The sequence below is a fragment of the Phacochoerus africanus genome, chromosome 15, assembly GCF_016906955.1.
Source record: "Phacochoerus africanus isolate WHEZ1 chromosome 15, ROS_Pafr_v1, whole genome shotgun sequence".
NCBI lineage: Eukaryota > Metazoa > Chordata > Mammalia > Artiodactyla > Suidae > Phacochoerus > Phacochoerus africanus.
This window is the reverse complement of record NC_062558.1, coordinates 51,808,131-51,824,706: the sequence shown is the minus strand read 5'-3', so window position 1 is coordinate 51,824,706 and position 16,576 is coordinate 51,808,131.

Here is a 16,576-nt window from a genome sequence, read left to right as displayed (position 1 = left end):
GCCCCGGCTCTCAGCCCCGCCCGCGTCCTCTCCCAGCCGCACACTGAGCTTCGAGCTACGCCCTCTACCCAGAGGCTTCATCCCGCGCCTTCCCGAATGGTGCGCATCCACTGGCAGGCCCCGCCCACAAGGGGCGGCCACGTGCGCCCAGTACCCTGAAGGCCCCGCCTCCTCAGCTGGTGGCCGCACCCCCTAGGAGACCCTGCCTCCTTGGCAGACGGGCCTCCGCCTGCACCACTGGAACTCCGCCCCCCACCAACATCGCACAAATGCACGCCTGGGTCTGACTGTAGGTGTGACCTCACTTGGAGCTGACCTCACTCCCCACCTTGCTCACCTGTTTCACCTCATTTGCTGGGTGCTCCACGCATCTCGGTGTCCTGGACACAGTAACCTGTTTGGCACTTTGGAGTGAATAATTGTGGGGTGGTCCTGTGTATGCAGGACGTTGATCAGCACCCCAGGCTTCTAACCGCTAGGTGCCAGGGGCATCTCTCTCCCAGACCTTGCTGATGTCTCCAGGGGGTACCATCTTCACACCCTGCATTGAGGAGGCTTCTAGACTTGGTCACAGGTTTCCTCCTGCCACGCCCCCCGCCTTTGGAGTTGAAAGGGAGACACAGGGGGCAGGCGAGTTAAGACCCAGGAGCAGAACTTGGGGGTCCCTCCAACAGTTCAGAAACCTAGTTTGCCAAGAGTAGGCCAGCCTTGGCAGCTGGCCATGGTCACCCCCCCATTTCCTTTTCTGGATGAACTTCCTCCTCCCGAAAGCCATTCAGGGACTCCTTGCTGCCACCTGGACAAGACTGTATGGCTCAGCCTGGCTCATCAGCCCTCTCAACTAGGCCCTGCCTACACCCACCTTACCTCTCATTGTGCAGGTCAATCTGCTGTCCCTCCCCCTGCACCCAGCTCCTTCCCTCTTCCTCAGGGTCAGCTGGGCACCAACTTGACCTGACAGCTCCCTCTTTTTACACATGTCTCTGCCTCCTGCTGTGTCCCTCCCCAAATGCCCCACGAGGTGTCTTTACTGAATGAAAGAAGGAGCACCTGTGACATGGGAAGTTTGATGCCAGGCCCTAGGCTGGTGACTGGGTTGGAGACTCATCCTCCAGGCCCTGCCCTGAGCCCTGAGCCCCCTTGGATCATGCCCAGCCCACACCCAGCACCCTGGCTCCTGCTTTCTATGCAGACACCCCATTGGTGCCATGTCTCTTCTCTGCTGGACACATCAAGCTGGCCTGGGCTGCATTCCCTCAAGAGCATCTGCACCTGTTACCAGGATTGAACCCAGGTCCCCAGTCCTCAGCATTCCCCCCAGGAACACATGTCCAGACAAAGTGCAGCTGAGCAGTTTTGCAGGTACCTGGTGATATACACACCAGTCGGTGTGAGTCTGCGCTCCCAGCCAACACACAGGGCTGGAGCTGAACCCGACTCCAACCCTCCCCACCAGCCTGGTACCATGCTCAGCCCATTTCCAGGATAATCTGGATTTTGTCTGCCCCTGCCAGTGACATCACTCTAATGTGCTTGTATTAGTGGCCAGAGTGGTGAGGGTACCGTGGCACCACCAGCTGTACCACGGTTCACTGCACTGATAATGAAGAAGGTTGATAATCGTCCACATTTGGCAAAATGATTGCACATGTGAAATGCCAGGTCAGCTCATGGGCTGAACTTCCCGTACATTGTCTCTCCATCTCTGCTCTGACTCAAGAAATAAAGGGTAGAGTCTAAGGCAAAACACAGCTGACAAAGTCAAGGCAAGTTCCAGGCCAACCTCACAGAGGAGGCAGCACAGTCATGTGGTGGTCAGTCCACAGGAGCATGTTCAGCCCTGCCTCATGCAGGGAGGTCGCACTGGGTTCCCCACCTCACGTCAGCCCTGGACCCCTGTCCTCTAGCTCAGGAGGTTGAGGCAGATCTGAGAGGGCCAGACCTCAGGGGACCTGGTCATGTGGAAGTCCCTTGCTGGTCAACCCCCCTGAGGAGGGCCAGTCAGCAAGGCCAGGGGCTTCAAGGAAGAAGCAGCCAGGCCACAGGCCCTGGTGAGTGGCCAGCCTGGCCATCTCAGCCCCCCCACCCCCTTTTGCACATTCCTGTGGTCCAGCTCTTCCCAGAGAGCCTCCCTGAGTTCCTCCTGCGCCCCTTCTCCTACAGACATGCAGTGAAATGTTTGTTTTTACTTCATCCATGAACATGACATTGGCACTCTGTCAAAGTTATTATTTTGCCCTATGCCTCTTCCTGTATTTCCTGAAATATTTGCCTGAATTGTGGCTCCACGTCAGACTCATTGCAATTTATTACATTTTGCTGCTTGCTCTGTACCCATTTGTACTAATATATTTGCTCCGTCTGCACACAGAGAGTTTCATTCACATTTGTGTAATTTGGGGCTTGTCTTCCTGTTATCGGCCTGCACCAAACACAGGCCAGTGTTTGCTCCCCCAGAGTGTAAATTCCCTCATCGGCACATTATCCCTTTATCCTACCCCCTGCCAGCGTTCACAGATTCTGTCCGAGCTCTATTTAACTCTGTGATTTTAGTCATTTTTTTTTCAGAGCTAGTAAAATATGATTGCATTTCCTGACGTTAAGATTGCTCAGGCCTAGAACAAGCTACTGTGTTTACATGAATGTCGTTACGCTTCACTACACTGGCTGCTTTGTATGGTGACTTTCAATATGTGTGAGGAAAGGCATTCAGGTCCCCCCCACCCCCCGCCCCGTCCCAGATTCTTTCTCTGTGAAATCAAATTGTCTTCTACATGCTGACAAGCATGACAATCACACACTTCCCCTCGGGGAGTTATGACTGCTGCTCCATTTTATGCAGGGGAAACTGAGGCTCAGAAGGGCGGGACCACCCGCCCAAGGGCCCACTGCAGGATTCAAAGCCAGGGTTACTGTCCCCAGAGTCCTCTTCCACCTTTTCCAGTTGTCAGACTCCATCTGTGGAGCTGGCTGGCACTAGGCGGGGCACCTGCAGGCCAGGGATGCAGGAATGTGGGCCTTGGCCCAGGCTCAGGCCTTGAAAGGGAACCAAGCCTGAGGGACCTGAAGCCTCTGGTGATGGAAGGGCAGGCATGAAGCAGACTCAAGGCTGGTGGATACACGTGTGTGGCTGAGGTCAGTGAGATGGAGTCCTTCCCTCAAACAGGACAGTCAGCTCGGGGCTCCAGACACCTTTAACAGGACCAAGCAGGCACACAAAGACTGGAGTAACTTGGCAATGGTAACGCCAGCCCACGGCGACCCAGCTGTGGTTGTGTCCTAGACACACCCCACACCCTGGTACGGGGACTGCAGAGCGAGGACGCAGACAGTGGCTGTGGGCCAGGTAGAGGTCCTCTCCCCAGGGTTTTTTGTTTTTGGTTTTTTTTGTCTTTTTAGGGCTACACTCACAGCATGTGGAAGTCCCCGGGCTAGGGGTCGAATTGGAGCTGTAGATGCTGGCCTACACCACAGCCAAGCAACGCAGCATCTGAGCCAAGTCTGTGACCTATGCCACAGCTCATGGCAATGCCCAATCCTTAGCCCACTGAGCGAGGCCAGGGATCCAAACTGCATCCTCATAGATATTAGTTGGGTTCATTACCACTGTGCCACGACAGGAACTCGCTGGGACCTATCCCCTGGGGAAACAATAACAGCAACACTCCCTCAGGATTGCTGCCAAGATTCATTGGGCACTGGGGAGCATCCACTAAACACCTGACAAACCAGGTGTGCTCTTGTCACCTGCACAGGGCACCTTTGAGGTGCAGGGAAATTTCAGGAGACCAGGCCTCCTGCTGGTCAGGAGGGAGCTTCCAGGGACCTCAGCGCTCAGAGATGAGCAGGTTACAGGTGGGGAGTCCCATGTGGAAGGGGATACCCTTCTGGCACTAGTCCTGGAGACACAGACGTGGCAGTGTCCTCTACCCAGGCTTCCTACATGATGAATATTCCCCTGGGGGGTGCTGGCAGGTCACCAAGGACCTGGACCTTGTGGATAGCCAATAGGTCCTGGGCCAAGTCTCAGAGGCAAGGCCATCCTGGGAAGCTGTGGCTTTGGTCTCCCTACCTGCAGTCCTCCCTGGGTGACACACACACACTCTGTGAGCCTAGGAGGGATGTGAGAGACACACCACATGGTCCTCTGGGGTCACCCAAAAGCCAGGACTCTTGGTGACACTGGGCCAGCCATGCCCTCTCTGCTCCAGCCCGGTGACACACCAGCCCAGATGGGAACCTCCCTGGGGAACATGACCCAGCTCCTCTAGGGGACCCAGTCGATACCTCCCCAAGGCCAGGGGGCAGGTGTAGGATGGTGCCTGTGATAGGCTGCTTGGGTGGTCTTTGCAGGTGCCCAGGGCCCCGAAATCTCTCAGGGAAGGTGCAGTAGGCAGATATAGGCACCTGTGCCTTTATACACCTGTCTTCTTTGAGCTTATTATTCCTGACAAGCATATGTGACTTCTGTGATAAAAAATATATATATATGTTTTAAGTGTGTGAATAATAGCCATAGAAAGAAAAGGCAAAGCAGGGGCTCTGGCTGAAGTCCTGGACATTCCTGAGGAGCTGGCCCAAGTCAGGATTACACGACCAGCCCTTCATGGCTTTGGACCCACATGGCAACTTGCACAGGTGGGACCCACAAGCTCCCTGTCCATGGTAGTCTCTCCCCAAGGAGGGAGGCCCCCAGTGTGTAGGGATTAGCTTGCCCAGAGTCCCCAGGGCCTGGCAGAACTGTGTGTCCCAAGCCAGCCACTGGCAATGGCCTCGGCACTGGCTGTGCTTCCTGGGCACCTGTGTGGTGACTAGGCAGCTTCCTGAAGGCAACAGCTGAATTGAGATCAGGAAATGCTGGATTGGTACAGGAGAGCTGGGAATTCAGGGGGTGACAGCAAGACCTGGCCCAAGATGGGGAGGCTGGTGGTCCTGCTCTATCAGTGGTTGCAGCCTGAGCATCTTCCAGCCAGCAGGATACCTGGGGGGGAGGGGGCTTGCAGACTCTGCTTCTGACTTCTGATACTTCAGCATAGTGGCTCCCCGCCCTGGCCCCATCTCCCTCCAGCAGTACTGAGTTGTGCCTGGTTCCCCCTGAGCTCTTGTCCCTTACAGCTCCTGAATTGGGGGCACCAAACCACAGCCTCTCCTGGGGTCTGGGCCTGGGGAACCCTCAGGGGCTCCTTGCCCTGGCTGTCCCCCAACAGTAGCTACATCAGAACTTGCACTTGCGTCACTGAGATGGGTTCCCTGGGGTCAGGGACAGGTGGGGGCTGCACACCTGATGACTGAAGGTTCCTCTGCTGCCCCAGCACCTCTCAGGGACTGCAGAGCTATCTCCCTGGGATGCATAGAGGCTTTTCAGCCCAAGGTCTCACTGAAGGTCACCTGGCAGCAGGGTCAGTGCAGCACACTGGGTCCTTCGTGGGCTCAGTGTGTTGGGGCTTCTGCCAGAGCCCCCTGATAAAGCAGATTTGGGACATCCTTAAATGTCACCACAGGGGCTGAAGGGCTGATGATAACGAGTCTTTTGTGTGCTGGCCACAGGGACATGTGTCCCTGCTGCACAGGGGTGGGGAGCGCCGGCATAGGCAAAGCTGTGTGCCCACAAAGACCACAGAAAGGGGTGGGAGTGGGGAGAGAACACATGAATGGAGGAAGCAGGGACTGTGGGTGACCCTTGTTTTTTATAGTAGTGTTTTTGTATCGATTGCTCTTTTATAAAGTGATGGCATCATTTTTTAGGAAAGTAATAATGCCATAAAATAACCCTATAGCTTATTTTGTAAAGTGTAATAATCAAGGCCAGTTGGAGACAGAGATGCAGGCCTCTAAGCCGACCCCTCACCGGTGCCCTTCAACCCAGGTTAGCCAGAATTTTTTGAAGATTGGTTCACTGGCGTGGCTGGTGCTGGCCTGGAGTGTCTCTGGACTGCTGTTCAAGGCCCTCGCTCCTCCCCAGGATCCACCCCAGTGCTCAGTCAGCAGTTCTGCTCCAGCTGGGCTAGGAGCCTGACTACTCCCAAGGGACGGTGGGACACCCGGGCCCACGTGGACAGGCTCCCGGGGTGCTGTTCACCTGGCTGCCCCTTTCCCAAGTTCTCATAGGAGGTGGAAAGGTGCAGCAGCCTGGGTCTGGCGCCCCCAGCCCCATCCCAGCCCCGCCCCCACCCTGTCCCTGCACACGTGCAGCTGCGGCTGTGGACAGTCCCTCAGCTCGACATCGATTTTCCTTCCTTGCTCCGGCCACACTTTGACGTTGGTACAAGCTGTACCTCCAGGTACTCAGCAATGCTGACCTTGGCCTCCCTGCTCCCAGCAGAGCACAAAGCTCTTGTCCTCCTGTGCATCCGGCTGTTCTGGAGAGGCGGACACCAAGGCACAGACAACCCGGCCCCCTTGCGGACCGTGTTATACTCAGGGGGTGGGTCCATTCAGATGCTGCTGACTGGGGAGGCTGAAGGGGAAGCAGGATGCTGTGGGCGCTGGAGGGTCTGTGCCTTCTCTGAGGGCTGAGCCTGGGGAACCAGGGTGCCCACTTCAGGCTAGCACCAGTGAGACCCCTGGGGCCCAAGGGTGGGTCTGGAGCGACTCAGTTGGGCAATCTGGGCAGAACAGGCTGTAGGACAGGGCAGGAAGTTCCCACCTCTATCCAGGAGGGGACTGGTGAGGACAGGATGGCTGGTGAGAAATGCCACACACACACACACACACACACATGCACATGATTCTAAAACAGAGACTTGGGGATTCCCCCAGTGCCAGTGAAGCCCTGGTCCTGCTTTAGCCCTCCTCCCAGTTTTCTGGAACCTCGATCTGGACCACCCAGGCCTTACTCCCAGCCTCTCAGAGGTCTTTGTATGCTTTGAACACTGCCTGATGTTTTGAAAAAGCTTGTTTTCTTTCTGATTATAGAACTATCCTGTGATTCTTGTAGACCTCTTGATAAACACATGGAAAGGCAGCAGAAAGAACAGCACTCTCTGAGATCCCAAACCCAGGGAGAGAAGCCAAGGCTAAATGCAGGTGTATCTCTCTGCAGTTTCTTCTTTGCAGGTGTGACACATGTGCACACACATTTCAAGTGTATGTGCGCAGACTCCCCCGCCCCCCACATACCTGCACCCTCAGCACACTGCTTGTGTGTGCATACCCGCCCTCTCTGCTGGAACTTCCCACCCCTCCTGGCTCCAGGCTCCCGCCTTCCTGGCGCTTCTCAGCATCCGTGTCCTCAGAGGGACCTGCTGGCCACGTAAGACCGCTGCAGGGATGGGGCTGCCTCAGGGCGAGTTGTCAAGGCACTGGAAAGCCCTGCTCTGGCTCACAGCTGCGCAGTGGGTACAGAGGCCCATGGAAGCTGAGAGCTGCCTCCAGCACTGTCTCCACAGCAGCCTGCAAGGGTTTGTTCTGCCACAGGACCCCTGCAACCAGCCAGGGTGGGCAGGCTCAGGAGAAACAGCATGGGAGATGAGGATCTGACACCCCCTGAAGAGCAGGGAAGATTTTGAGTAACTTCAGGGGGTAAGGGAGCCTCAGGAGTCTGAGGGGGCCGTGGTGGGATGGGAGGAGGCCCAGGGCACTGAGGGCTTCTTAGCAAACAGAATCACCCTGAGCCCTTCACAGCCCTGGGTTCACACAGGTGAAGACCCTGCCTCAGCTCAGCACAGGTCAGCACCTATGCTTCCAGAACAGCCCACAGGCCTGTCTTAACCAGGGATCAAATACCATTGATATTGACAGGGAGTTCCCATCATGGCTCAGTGGGTTAAGAACATAGTGTCAGTGAGAATGTGGGTTCAATCCCTGGCCTCGCTCAGTGAGTTAAGGATCTGGTGTTGCTGCAAGCTACAGTGAGTTTGCAGATGTGGCTCAGATCTGGTGTTGCTGTGGCTGTGGCATAGGCTGGCAACTGCAGCTCCGATTTCACCTTTGGCCCAGGAATTTCCATGTGCCATGGGTGCAGCTGTAAAAAGAAAAGAAAAGAAAAAAAAAAAAAGATTGATGGTATTCCTTATTTGTGTACAGAGCTCTGGGGCACACAGAGAAAGATCCACCATAAAGATACATCCCCTCAACACGTAGGTCCTCATGGAGGGGGTCTGGGGGTGAGCCCCATACTGGGAGGGGACTGGGGGAGCAGGGTCATGTTCAGGGTGAGGTTGGGGGCAGAAGGTGCAAGGAGCTCCTCCCTTAACCTCTCCTTAGGCCCCAACCAAGGGCCCAGATGGGGCGCCTCAGTGCCTGTAGGGGGCTGGGGTGCTCTGGGTGGGGTTTCCTGTCCCCCTCCTGGGTAGCACATGACAGGTTGGCCCCTGCTGTTCTGAGATGGGTGGCAGCCCAGCATCTCTGAGCCCTTTCCTCTTGAGCCACTGTGTGGCAGTGGTGGTGGCCCCCAGGCTGTCCCACAGAGTCCACCAGGGCCTCCTGGCCAGGATGAGGCAGGGCACAGAGGTGGACACAACCTCCCTCAGAACTTGGCTACTCAACCTGTGCCTTCCCCTGGCACTTCCTAGCCTGCTCTCCCAGGGTCCAGGCCCTTGTGGGTTCTGGGGAGCTGACCATCCAGGCCCACGGTGACAGAATGGGTCAGCAGAGGGCAGCAGAGAGCCATGGAGCCACCCTACAGAGCGTCTTTGCTGCCCCTCAAGGACACCCAGACCACCAGCTGAGGCTGAAGAGGGAGATCAGACCTCACCCCTCCCTGACCCCATGCTAGCACCCCTCTCCCACCTCCCCTTCAGGCCTCTCACCTGCTGCCTGCCTCCTGCAGAGAACTCTCTCTCCCCTGTCCTCGCCCCCAACCCCCATGGGTCACCCCCTGGACAATCTTGGCCCATCCTAGAGCCCAGTGCAGGGTTTGCCTCCTGCAATCCTGCCCCTGCCCCCAGGAAGGGGGTGAAGCTCTAGCACATTCTGAGTGGCACACGACGAACACATCTCAGGGGCCATCAAGCACGTTTGTGTTGCCTCTGCACCACGAGTCCTAAAGAACACACCTCCCAGCAGCTCAGGGACCCTGCTTGCCAGCGGGCCAGCATGGCCATAGGCAGGCAGCGCCTTCATGAAGCAAAATTTGGCCTCAAGGGCCTGGCAAGCATCCTCAGAGGCCACCTTCTGCCTAAAGGTGGAGGGGGGGCAGATGTGACTGCGCCCTGGGCCTGAGGATTTCTGGACCCAACATCTGCTTTTTTTCTTTTCTTTTTTTTTCCTTTTTTTGGGTTCCCTGCAGCATATGGAACTCCCAGGCCAGGAATCAGATCCGGGCCACAGTTGCCACCTATGCTACAGCTGCAGCAACGCTGTATCCTTAACCCGCTGTGTCAGGTTGGGATCAAACTTGCTTCCTAGCACTCCAGAGATACCTCCAATCCCATCGCACCACAGCAGAAACTCCTGGACCCAGCATCTTGAAGGCTGCAGATTCTTGTCACCCCAGCAGAAGGTCAGTCCCTACGTCCTTCAGTGATGCGGAGATCATCCCTTCAAGGCTGCTGGTTTCAGAACCTGCACAGCTGCTTCCCACAAGCCCAGGCTTGGCGCTTCAGTGCCCTCCACCCCATGGGTGGTGTTTTGAATTTGCTATCACCACCCGCAAGCTCTTCTCCCTCTGCTGGTCCCAGCCTAGGGTTTGGCCTTATTGTTTCACTGTTCACTTGGGCCTGTCCCTTCAGTCTTGCCTGCTCCCCTGGAGCCCTCACTCCCCTGACTCAGGGCTCAGACCCCAAAGTGGAACTTAAGGGAGACCAAACTGACCCAAAGGCCACCAGGAGGGAGGCAGCCTGGCTCAGGCAGGGGTGTGAGGGAGTGGTACCCAGACACGAAGGGAGGAAACAGCCCCAGCTGCCCTAAGCTTTGCTGGGGCTGGCGTGCAGGGGTCCAGGACCTAGGGCTGTGGAAAACACAAAAGCTCAGATGGGCCACTTGGGTCTTGGGCTCCAGGTTCCCTGGCTCCCCAAAGGGTGGCATTTTCCCATACAGGTCAGCCTAGGCCTCAGGTAGAGTGAGGTATGTTGCCCCACAAGCCCTCTGTAGCACCGAGATTTGGTTCCTCATTGAAATCCAAGGTTCTGGTACCTCAGCATCCCTCTCTCGCCTCAGAGGACGTGTGTGTAGCTCATCGGACATGCTGGGTTTGAATTTCCGGTTTGATCCTCCTGATTTCACAAAATATTGCCTCAACCTAGACATTTACAAGGGCTGCTTCCAGGAGGAGTGAGGAACTGTTGTGGGGTGGGTCTGGGGAGACACCTGCAGGGCTATGACATTCACCTCCATCTCTCTCTTTCTCTCTTCAGTCTGGCTCAGATATTTTATTTTATTTTTTTTACAGCTGCACCTGTGGCATATGGAGGTTCCCAAGCTAGGGGTTGAATAAGAGCCAGTTGGATCCTTAACCTACTGAGTGAGGCCAGGGATCAAACCTGTATCCTCACAGACACTATGTCAGGTTTTTAACTCACTGAGCTACAACGGGAACTCCAGCTCAGATATTTTAAAAAAGTAAAATAAAATCTCTGCTCATAATAGTAGTTTCTGCATTGCTCCTGGGTCTTTGGGGTCAGAACCCCCTCATGCACCCTGGGTGCAGTTCCTGCACGGGGGGTACTCAGAGAACAAAATGAACACTGAGGAACTGAGGGGACAAACTGGAGGGAAGATGGGGGTGGTGGTTGGAACCTGGGAGTGGACGGTGGCTGCGCTGGAAGCAGGCAGGACCCATGCCTGGTGGCCAAGGCACCTGATGTCTGAGGCCTGGTGCCCATGGCCAGGTAGGGGAACAGGAGAGGCTGCAGGGGACTAGGCTGCCACCCTCTCCCCTGGCTCCTGGCTTCCTTCCTACCCTTAGAGTTCCACAGCTTTGTTCTGACCCATGGTCTCTGCGTGGGTGGTTCCTGCTGCCCACGTCTGGCTCCTTTAAGCCTCCTCTTCTGAGAGTCCCTTTTGTAGCACCTGAGTTCTGTTTCTGTAGCACCTGGTCTGGCCACATGTCCTCACACCTGTACCTGTCCTAGTACCTGGCATGGACCTGTCCTGGCAAATATGCCCTGTAGACTGGGGTGCCATGGAAGTGGGGGGCTACCTCAACCCCTCGCCTCTGCCATTGCTCCTCAGGCTGGGTATGGGCTGGACTCTTGCTCCTTCGATTTGCCCATGCTTCATACTCCTGAACTAGCCAGGTGACTGGGTTGTGCACCAGGCAGGTGCTGGCTCAGGGGCTCCAGCTACAGGCAGAGTGCACAGCCTCAAGACCTTGGTCTGGCCCCAGGCATGGGTGCAGCCCAGCTCCCCAGTGCTTCATCCCCATAAATAAAAGATTCCTTCCTCCTTCCAGCTTTGCGCAGCCGCCTGCTCAGGCCCAGCCCTTTGTGCCCACGCGTTGCCATGGAGACGGTGATTCAAAGGCCTGGCACTTCAAGGCTTCCCTCCTCTCCTGGCGGGCCGGCTGGGCGGGGGTAGCTGGGAGGGCTGGCAGCACATGCCACCTCCTCTCTCCGTCCAGCTGAAGGCTGGACTCAGCTGGGACTGGTCCACCCACTGCCTCTCACTCTGGTGGGGGGCTCCTCTAGGCCCCTGGGAACAGGTGCGCTTCTACAGGGATCTCCTTTCAAGTTACAGACAATGAGGGAAACTGAGGTGTGCTGGTCCTTGGCTCCCTTTCTCTCTCTGCAGCCCAGCGTGATGCTTGGCCTGTGAGGGCTGCAGGGAACCACATGGTGGCCGCAAGACTCTGGCCCCACCATCCCCACTCCCTAGCCAAAATCTCCATCTACCCTGAGTAACTGCAGGGTCCCTGAGGCTGGGGGACACAGGCCTGGGGAGATGCCGTCCTTCCCTCCATGTGCTCCGCCCACAGCACCCAGCCGTGCCCCCTCTTGCCTCCACATCCGTCCACTGTGTGCCATCTGTCTTTGAGTCATCCCATAGGGTGTCGCGGGGCCTTTGAGGTGCTTGCGCTTTCTCTATGCCCTGGGCACCACTCGCACTCTTTACTTCCTGACAATCCACCCTTTAATCATCTCCTCAGACTCACGCAACTAAAAAAATCTACAGCATTTGCAGCAACATGGATGGAACCAGAGACTCTCATACTAAGAAAGTCAGAAAGAGAAAGACAAATACTATATGATACCACTTATATCTGGAATCTGATATACGGTACAAATGAACCTATCTGCAGAAAAGAAACAAACTCATGGACGTGGAGAACAAAATGTGGTTGCCAAGGGGGAGGGGGAGGGAGTAGGATGGACTGGGAGTTAAGGTTAGTAGATGCAAACTATTGCATTTGGAGTGGATAAGCAATGAGATCCTGCTGCACAGGGAACTATATCTAGTCACTTGTGATGGAACATGATGGAGGATAATGTGAGAAATAGAATGTATGTGTATATATATATATGGCTGGGTCACTTTGCTGTACAGCAGCTATTGACAGAACATTGTAAATCAACTATAATAAAAAAAATTTTTTTTAGGAGTTCCCGTCGTGGTGCAGTGGTTGACGAATCCGACTAGGAACCATGAGGTTGCGGGTTCGGTCCCTGCCCTTGCTCAGTGGGTTAACGATCCTGCATTGCCGTGAGCTGTGGTGTAGGTTACAGACGTGGCTCGGATCCTGCGTTGCTGTGGCTCTGGCGTAGGTCGGTGGCTACAGCTCCGATTGGACCCCTAGCCTGGGAACCTCCATATGCCGCGGGAGCGGCCCAAGAAATAGCAAAAAGACAAAAAAAAATTCTTTTTAATATCTACGGCAGAATTTTCTGGTCAAAGCCCCCAAGTGGCCACTTGAGGTTGTCAGGACCAGCACAGAACTGGGCTCAATGGGTGGAAACAGGTGCATAGAGCCTGGTTTGTCATGGAGGAGGGTGTCCTGCTCTGTTCTATAGAGTCAAAGCTTTTGCTGACAAATCTATCTGTTCTTTTAATTTTTTAAATAAACTTTTAGATTTCAGAACAGTTCTGTATTTACAGAAAAATTGAGAGGATAACACAGAGTTCCCAGAAGCAGCACACACAGCTTCCCCTATTGTTTACATCCTACTCAGTGTGTCTAATTGATGAACCAATGCTGATACTTTATTATCAACTGAAGCCCATACTTTATTCCTCTTTCTCTAGTTTTTACCTGATGTCCTTTTTCTATTGTAGAAGCTGCCTTTTAGTCATTGAAACTCCCTAAGAACAAAGGGGCACAGAGTTGTATTTGTCAACCGGGCTCTGCAGCCCACCAGGCGTCCAGGGGCTCCCTGGGAGTCAGGCCTGGACAAGATGGACAGTGACCCTCCACCTGGCTGGTCACGGCCCTTCCCCACTCCTTACTTCCTGGACACTTCCTGGGGACCCTCCTGGGCTTTGGTCTCCTCATCTGTGACAAAAACCCAGGTGGCTGCCGCATCCACACCAACAAACAAACACCAACAAGCATGTGGCATAGCTTCTTCCCACTTTCGGCTGTGGCCAGAAGCTCTTGGGGCTGGACAACCCCCCTCCCAGGAGCCTGGGTCCCACAGACTGGGTCTCCCTGTCCCAGGGCCCGGGGAGCAGAGTCTGCTCCCTGAGCTGCCAGGTGGAGTGGCTTCTGGGGGTGCTTCCCCTCAGGTCTCACACCCGAGCCTCATTCCCTGCTCCCCACCCTATTGCCATCCTCCCTCCTCGAGACAGCCTCAGGTAAAAAGGTAACCTTTTCACTAGGAAGCTCTGCCAGGCAGGACAAGACAAGCTGGTGAGTTATGGGGCAGGAGGGACCCACACGCTCTGCCTCGTGAGAGCAGCTCTGGCCTCACTCCGGTCCCTGAAGCTCAGCCCCAGGGGCCACCCAGCAAGCTGGTCAAGTAGTCTTCCTTGGTCATGGGCAAGGGGGGTGTGCAGGCAAAACCAGGCAAGTGGGTTCCTGAGGAGCAGTCAGCCAGCCTTGGCCATGCTGGCCCAGCATTCAGGGGTCAGCTTCTGGCTCCTCCTGGCAGACCTCCCGGTTTGCCCACCTCTTCTCCAAAGGACTGTTGTCACTGCACCTCCCAGATAGATATCCCTAGGCAGGACCTGCAAACTCAGGGATCCCGACCCACTCTGGGACCCCCTATCCTGCCCTCCTACCTCCCACATTCTTATTAATTCTCCCTCCTAAGAGGTACGTCTCACCCCTTTCACCAACAGGGTAACTGAGGCTGGGAAGAGAAGGAACTGCCTGGGGACACTGCAGTCTGTGGGAGGCCAGGGATTTGATGGCCACCTGTGACGAGTGGGGACAGCTGGGATGTGATAAAGCAATGTGGGTAAAGCTGACTAGACCCTGAGGTGGGGGCAGTGGAGCTTGTGATGAGGGGCTGTGATGGGGGCTGGGGGTGGAGCAGGGCCTCCATGCACCCCTGTTAATCTGGCACTTCTGCTGAGAAACAGGACAGCAGGATGAGAGATTGAGCAGGTCTTCAGCACAGCGCAGTGAGGACGAGGCATCTGGAGGCAGCTCCACACAGGTGGCCCCAAGAACCCCTGCCCTGCCTGTGTGTTGGGGGGGAAATCCGGGAGGGGATGAATCAGCCCACCTCCAGCTACCTGAAGCCCCCAGCCCTACCTGCAGCCCTCCTCACTCCCACAGCAGTACCTGTGGGCCCCCTCACCCCCACGGCCTCACCTGTAGACCCCTCTCTGGCACAGTTCCTCCCCCTAATGAACTCTGCTGCCCTGCCAGGGGGTGGGAGGACTGCATTTCACGGTCAATTAATTTGGCATCTTTCTTAAACTGAGTCAAGTTGAACCTATTTTGATGGGTTCATTTCATATCTTGGTCACCCTTCTCTTGGGCTGTTGGTCTTTTCTTAGATTTGTAAGAATTCATCATATATAGCCAACAGTGGCCTTTTGTGAGATGAGTCGCCAGTATTCCCACAGTATGTTGTTTATCTTTTTATTGTGTGCCCCCCTCCCACTGCCATGCATCTGCCTTTTATTTTTATGAGGTTGAATATATCCATCTCATATTTTATGGCTTCTGGTTTTTGTATAATTCTTAGAATGATTCAAGGTTATCATTTTTTTTTATTTCTGGTAGTTTTATGGTTTCTTTTTTACTTTAAAGCTTTGACCCATTTGGAACTTATTTTAGTATCAAGGAGTGAGGTGGGGAGTCCAAAAATTTCCCCCAAATGTTGGTTTAGTTGTCCTAAGATGATGTATTTATTATATGTTTTGAATTATTTATTAAATAATCCATTTTTCCCTCCTGGACTTCACCCTGCTCCCTCCTCATATTTGCATTGGAGGTTTCTTCTGTTTTTTTTTCCCCCCATCATCTGACTGTCCATGGGTTGTGTTAATTACTGTGGTTCTAGAATATATTTTAGGATCCCACATGGCCCGTCTCCCTCAGTATGCTTATTTTAACATTTTTCTTGGGTTTCTTTCATGTGAACCTCAGAATTACTTTGGCAGGGCCTCCTGATTTGCTCAGAGAACAACCAGTCAGAACTCCAGCGAGGTCCAGGATGTGCCCAGGGCCACCTCCTCTGACCCACGCCCACAGCCCGGTCCCATCCAGGCCCCGCCCCCAGCAGGCTGAGTGCGTGGGGCGGTCCAGCGTGCTGAACTGTGGTTCTGTGCCCCTCAACTCTAATCCCTCCCGGGCCTTGGAAATGGAGTGTTCAAGGGAGTGGCCCAGGCTGAGGGCCTTCTCTCTAGGTGTCATCACTTATTATGGGAAGGAAGGTGGTCCTGGCTGAGCCACATGCTCTGCAGTCCCAGGTGTAGGCCCTTCTGCTCACATGAACCTGGGCAGAGCCTGCTGACCCTGCAGAACCAGCTGGAGAGACCCAGTGGCCAGAGGAGGTAGGCAGCAATTAGCAGAGGTGTCCAGGAGAGGACCCAGGCCCAGAGCAGGTGGCTATGGCTACTCTGCTGACCACACATTCCAGAGGAGGCCTGCAGGTGGGAGGCAGCGGCCAATGGGCCCTCAGGAAGAACTTGCACATGCTTCATCCAGGCCTTGGAGGCCAGAGCCAGGAACCTGGGCATTGCTTAGAGCCTCCCAGCAACCCAACTCTCAGGCAGGTCGAGAGTGGGCAGTTCATGGCTCTGAGCCCCTGTCTTCCCTCATCTGTTTTCAGCTGTACCACCAGGGTCCAGGCTCAGTTCTCAGAGTGCCTAACCCGGGAGAGCCCCCCTCCACTGGGGAGGAACCAGCAACTTTACCAGAAAGGGCTGCAGCTGGATGGGCTGGTGGGGTGGGGGCACTGAGCAGGGGATGGGCTAGGGGGGCAGACCCTGGATGTCCTGACACAGGCCAGGAGAAATGCCTCTGTGGCTGGCAGCAAACCTTGGCCAGCCTGGCCTGTCAGCAGGAATCCTGGCTAAAAATACCCCAGTCTCAGAGGCCCGCCTGCTACCGCGGCAGCCTCAGAGCCCCCTCCTCATGCCAGGTCCTGCAAAAGTGCCCTTCTACCCCGGTGAAAGAGGCTGGTGAGAAGGCCCATTGAACAGATATGAAAACTCAGAACCTGCACTCAGTGGGCCCCAGTCCAGGGCTCCAGTCTCCAGGACTCTATCTCCCTGCTCCCTGCTTGCAGCAGGGATCAGGATGAGA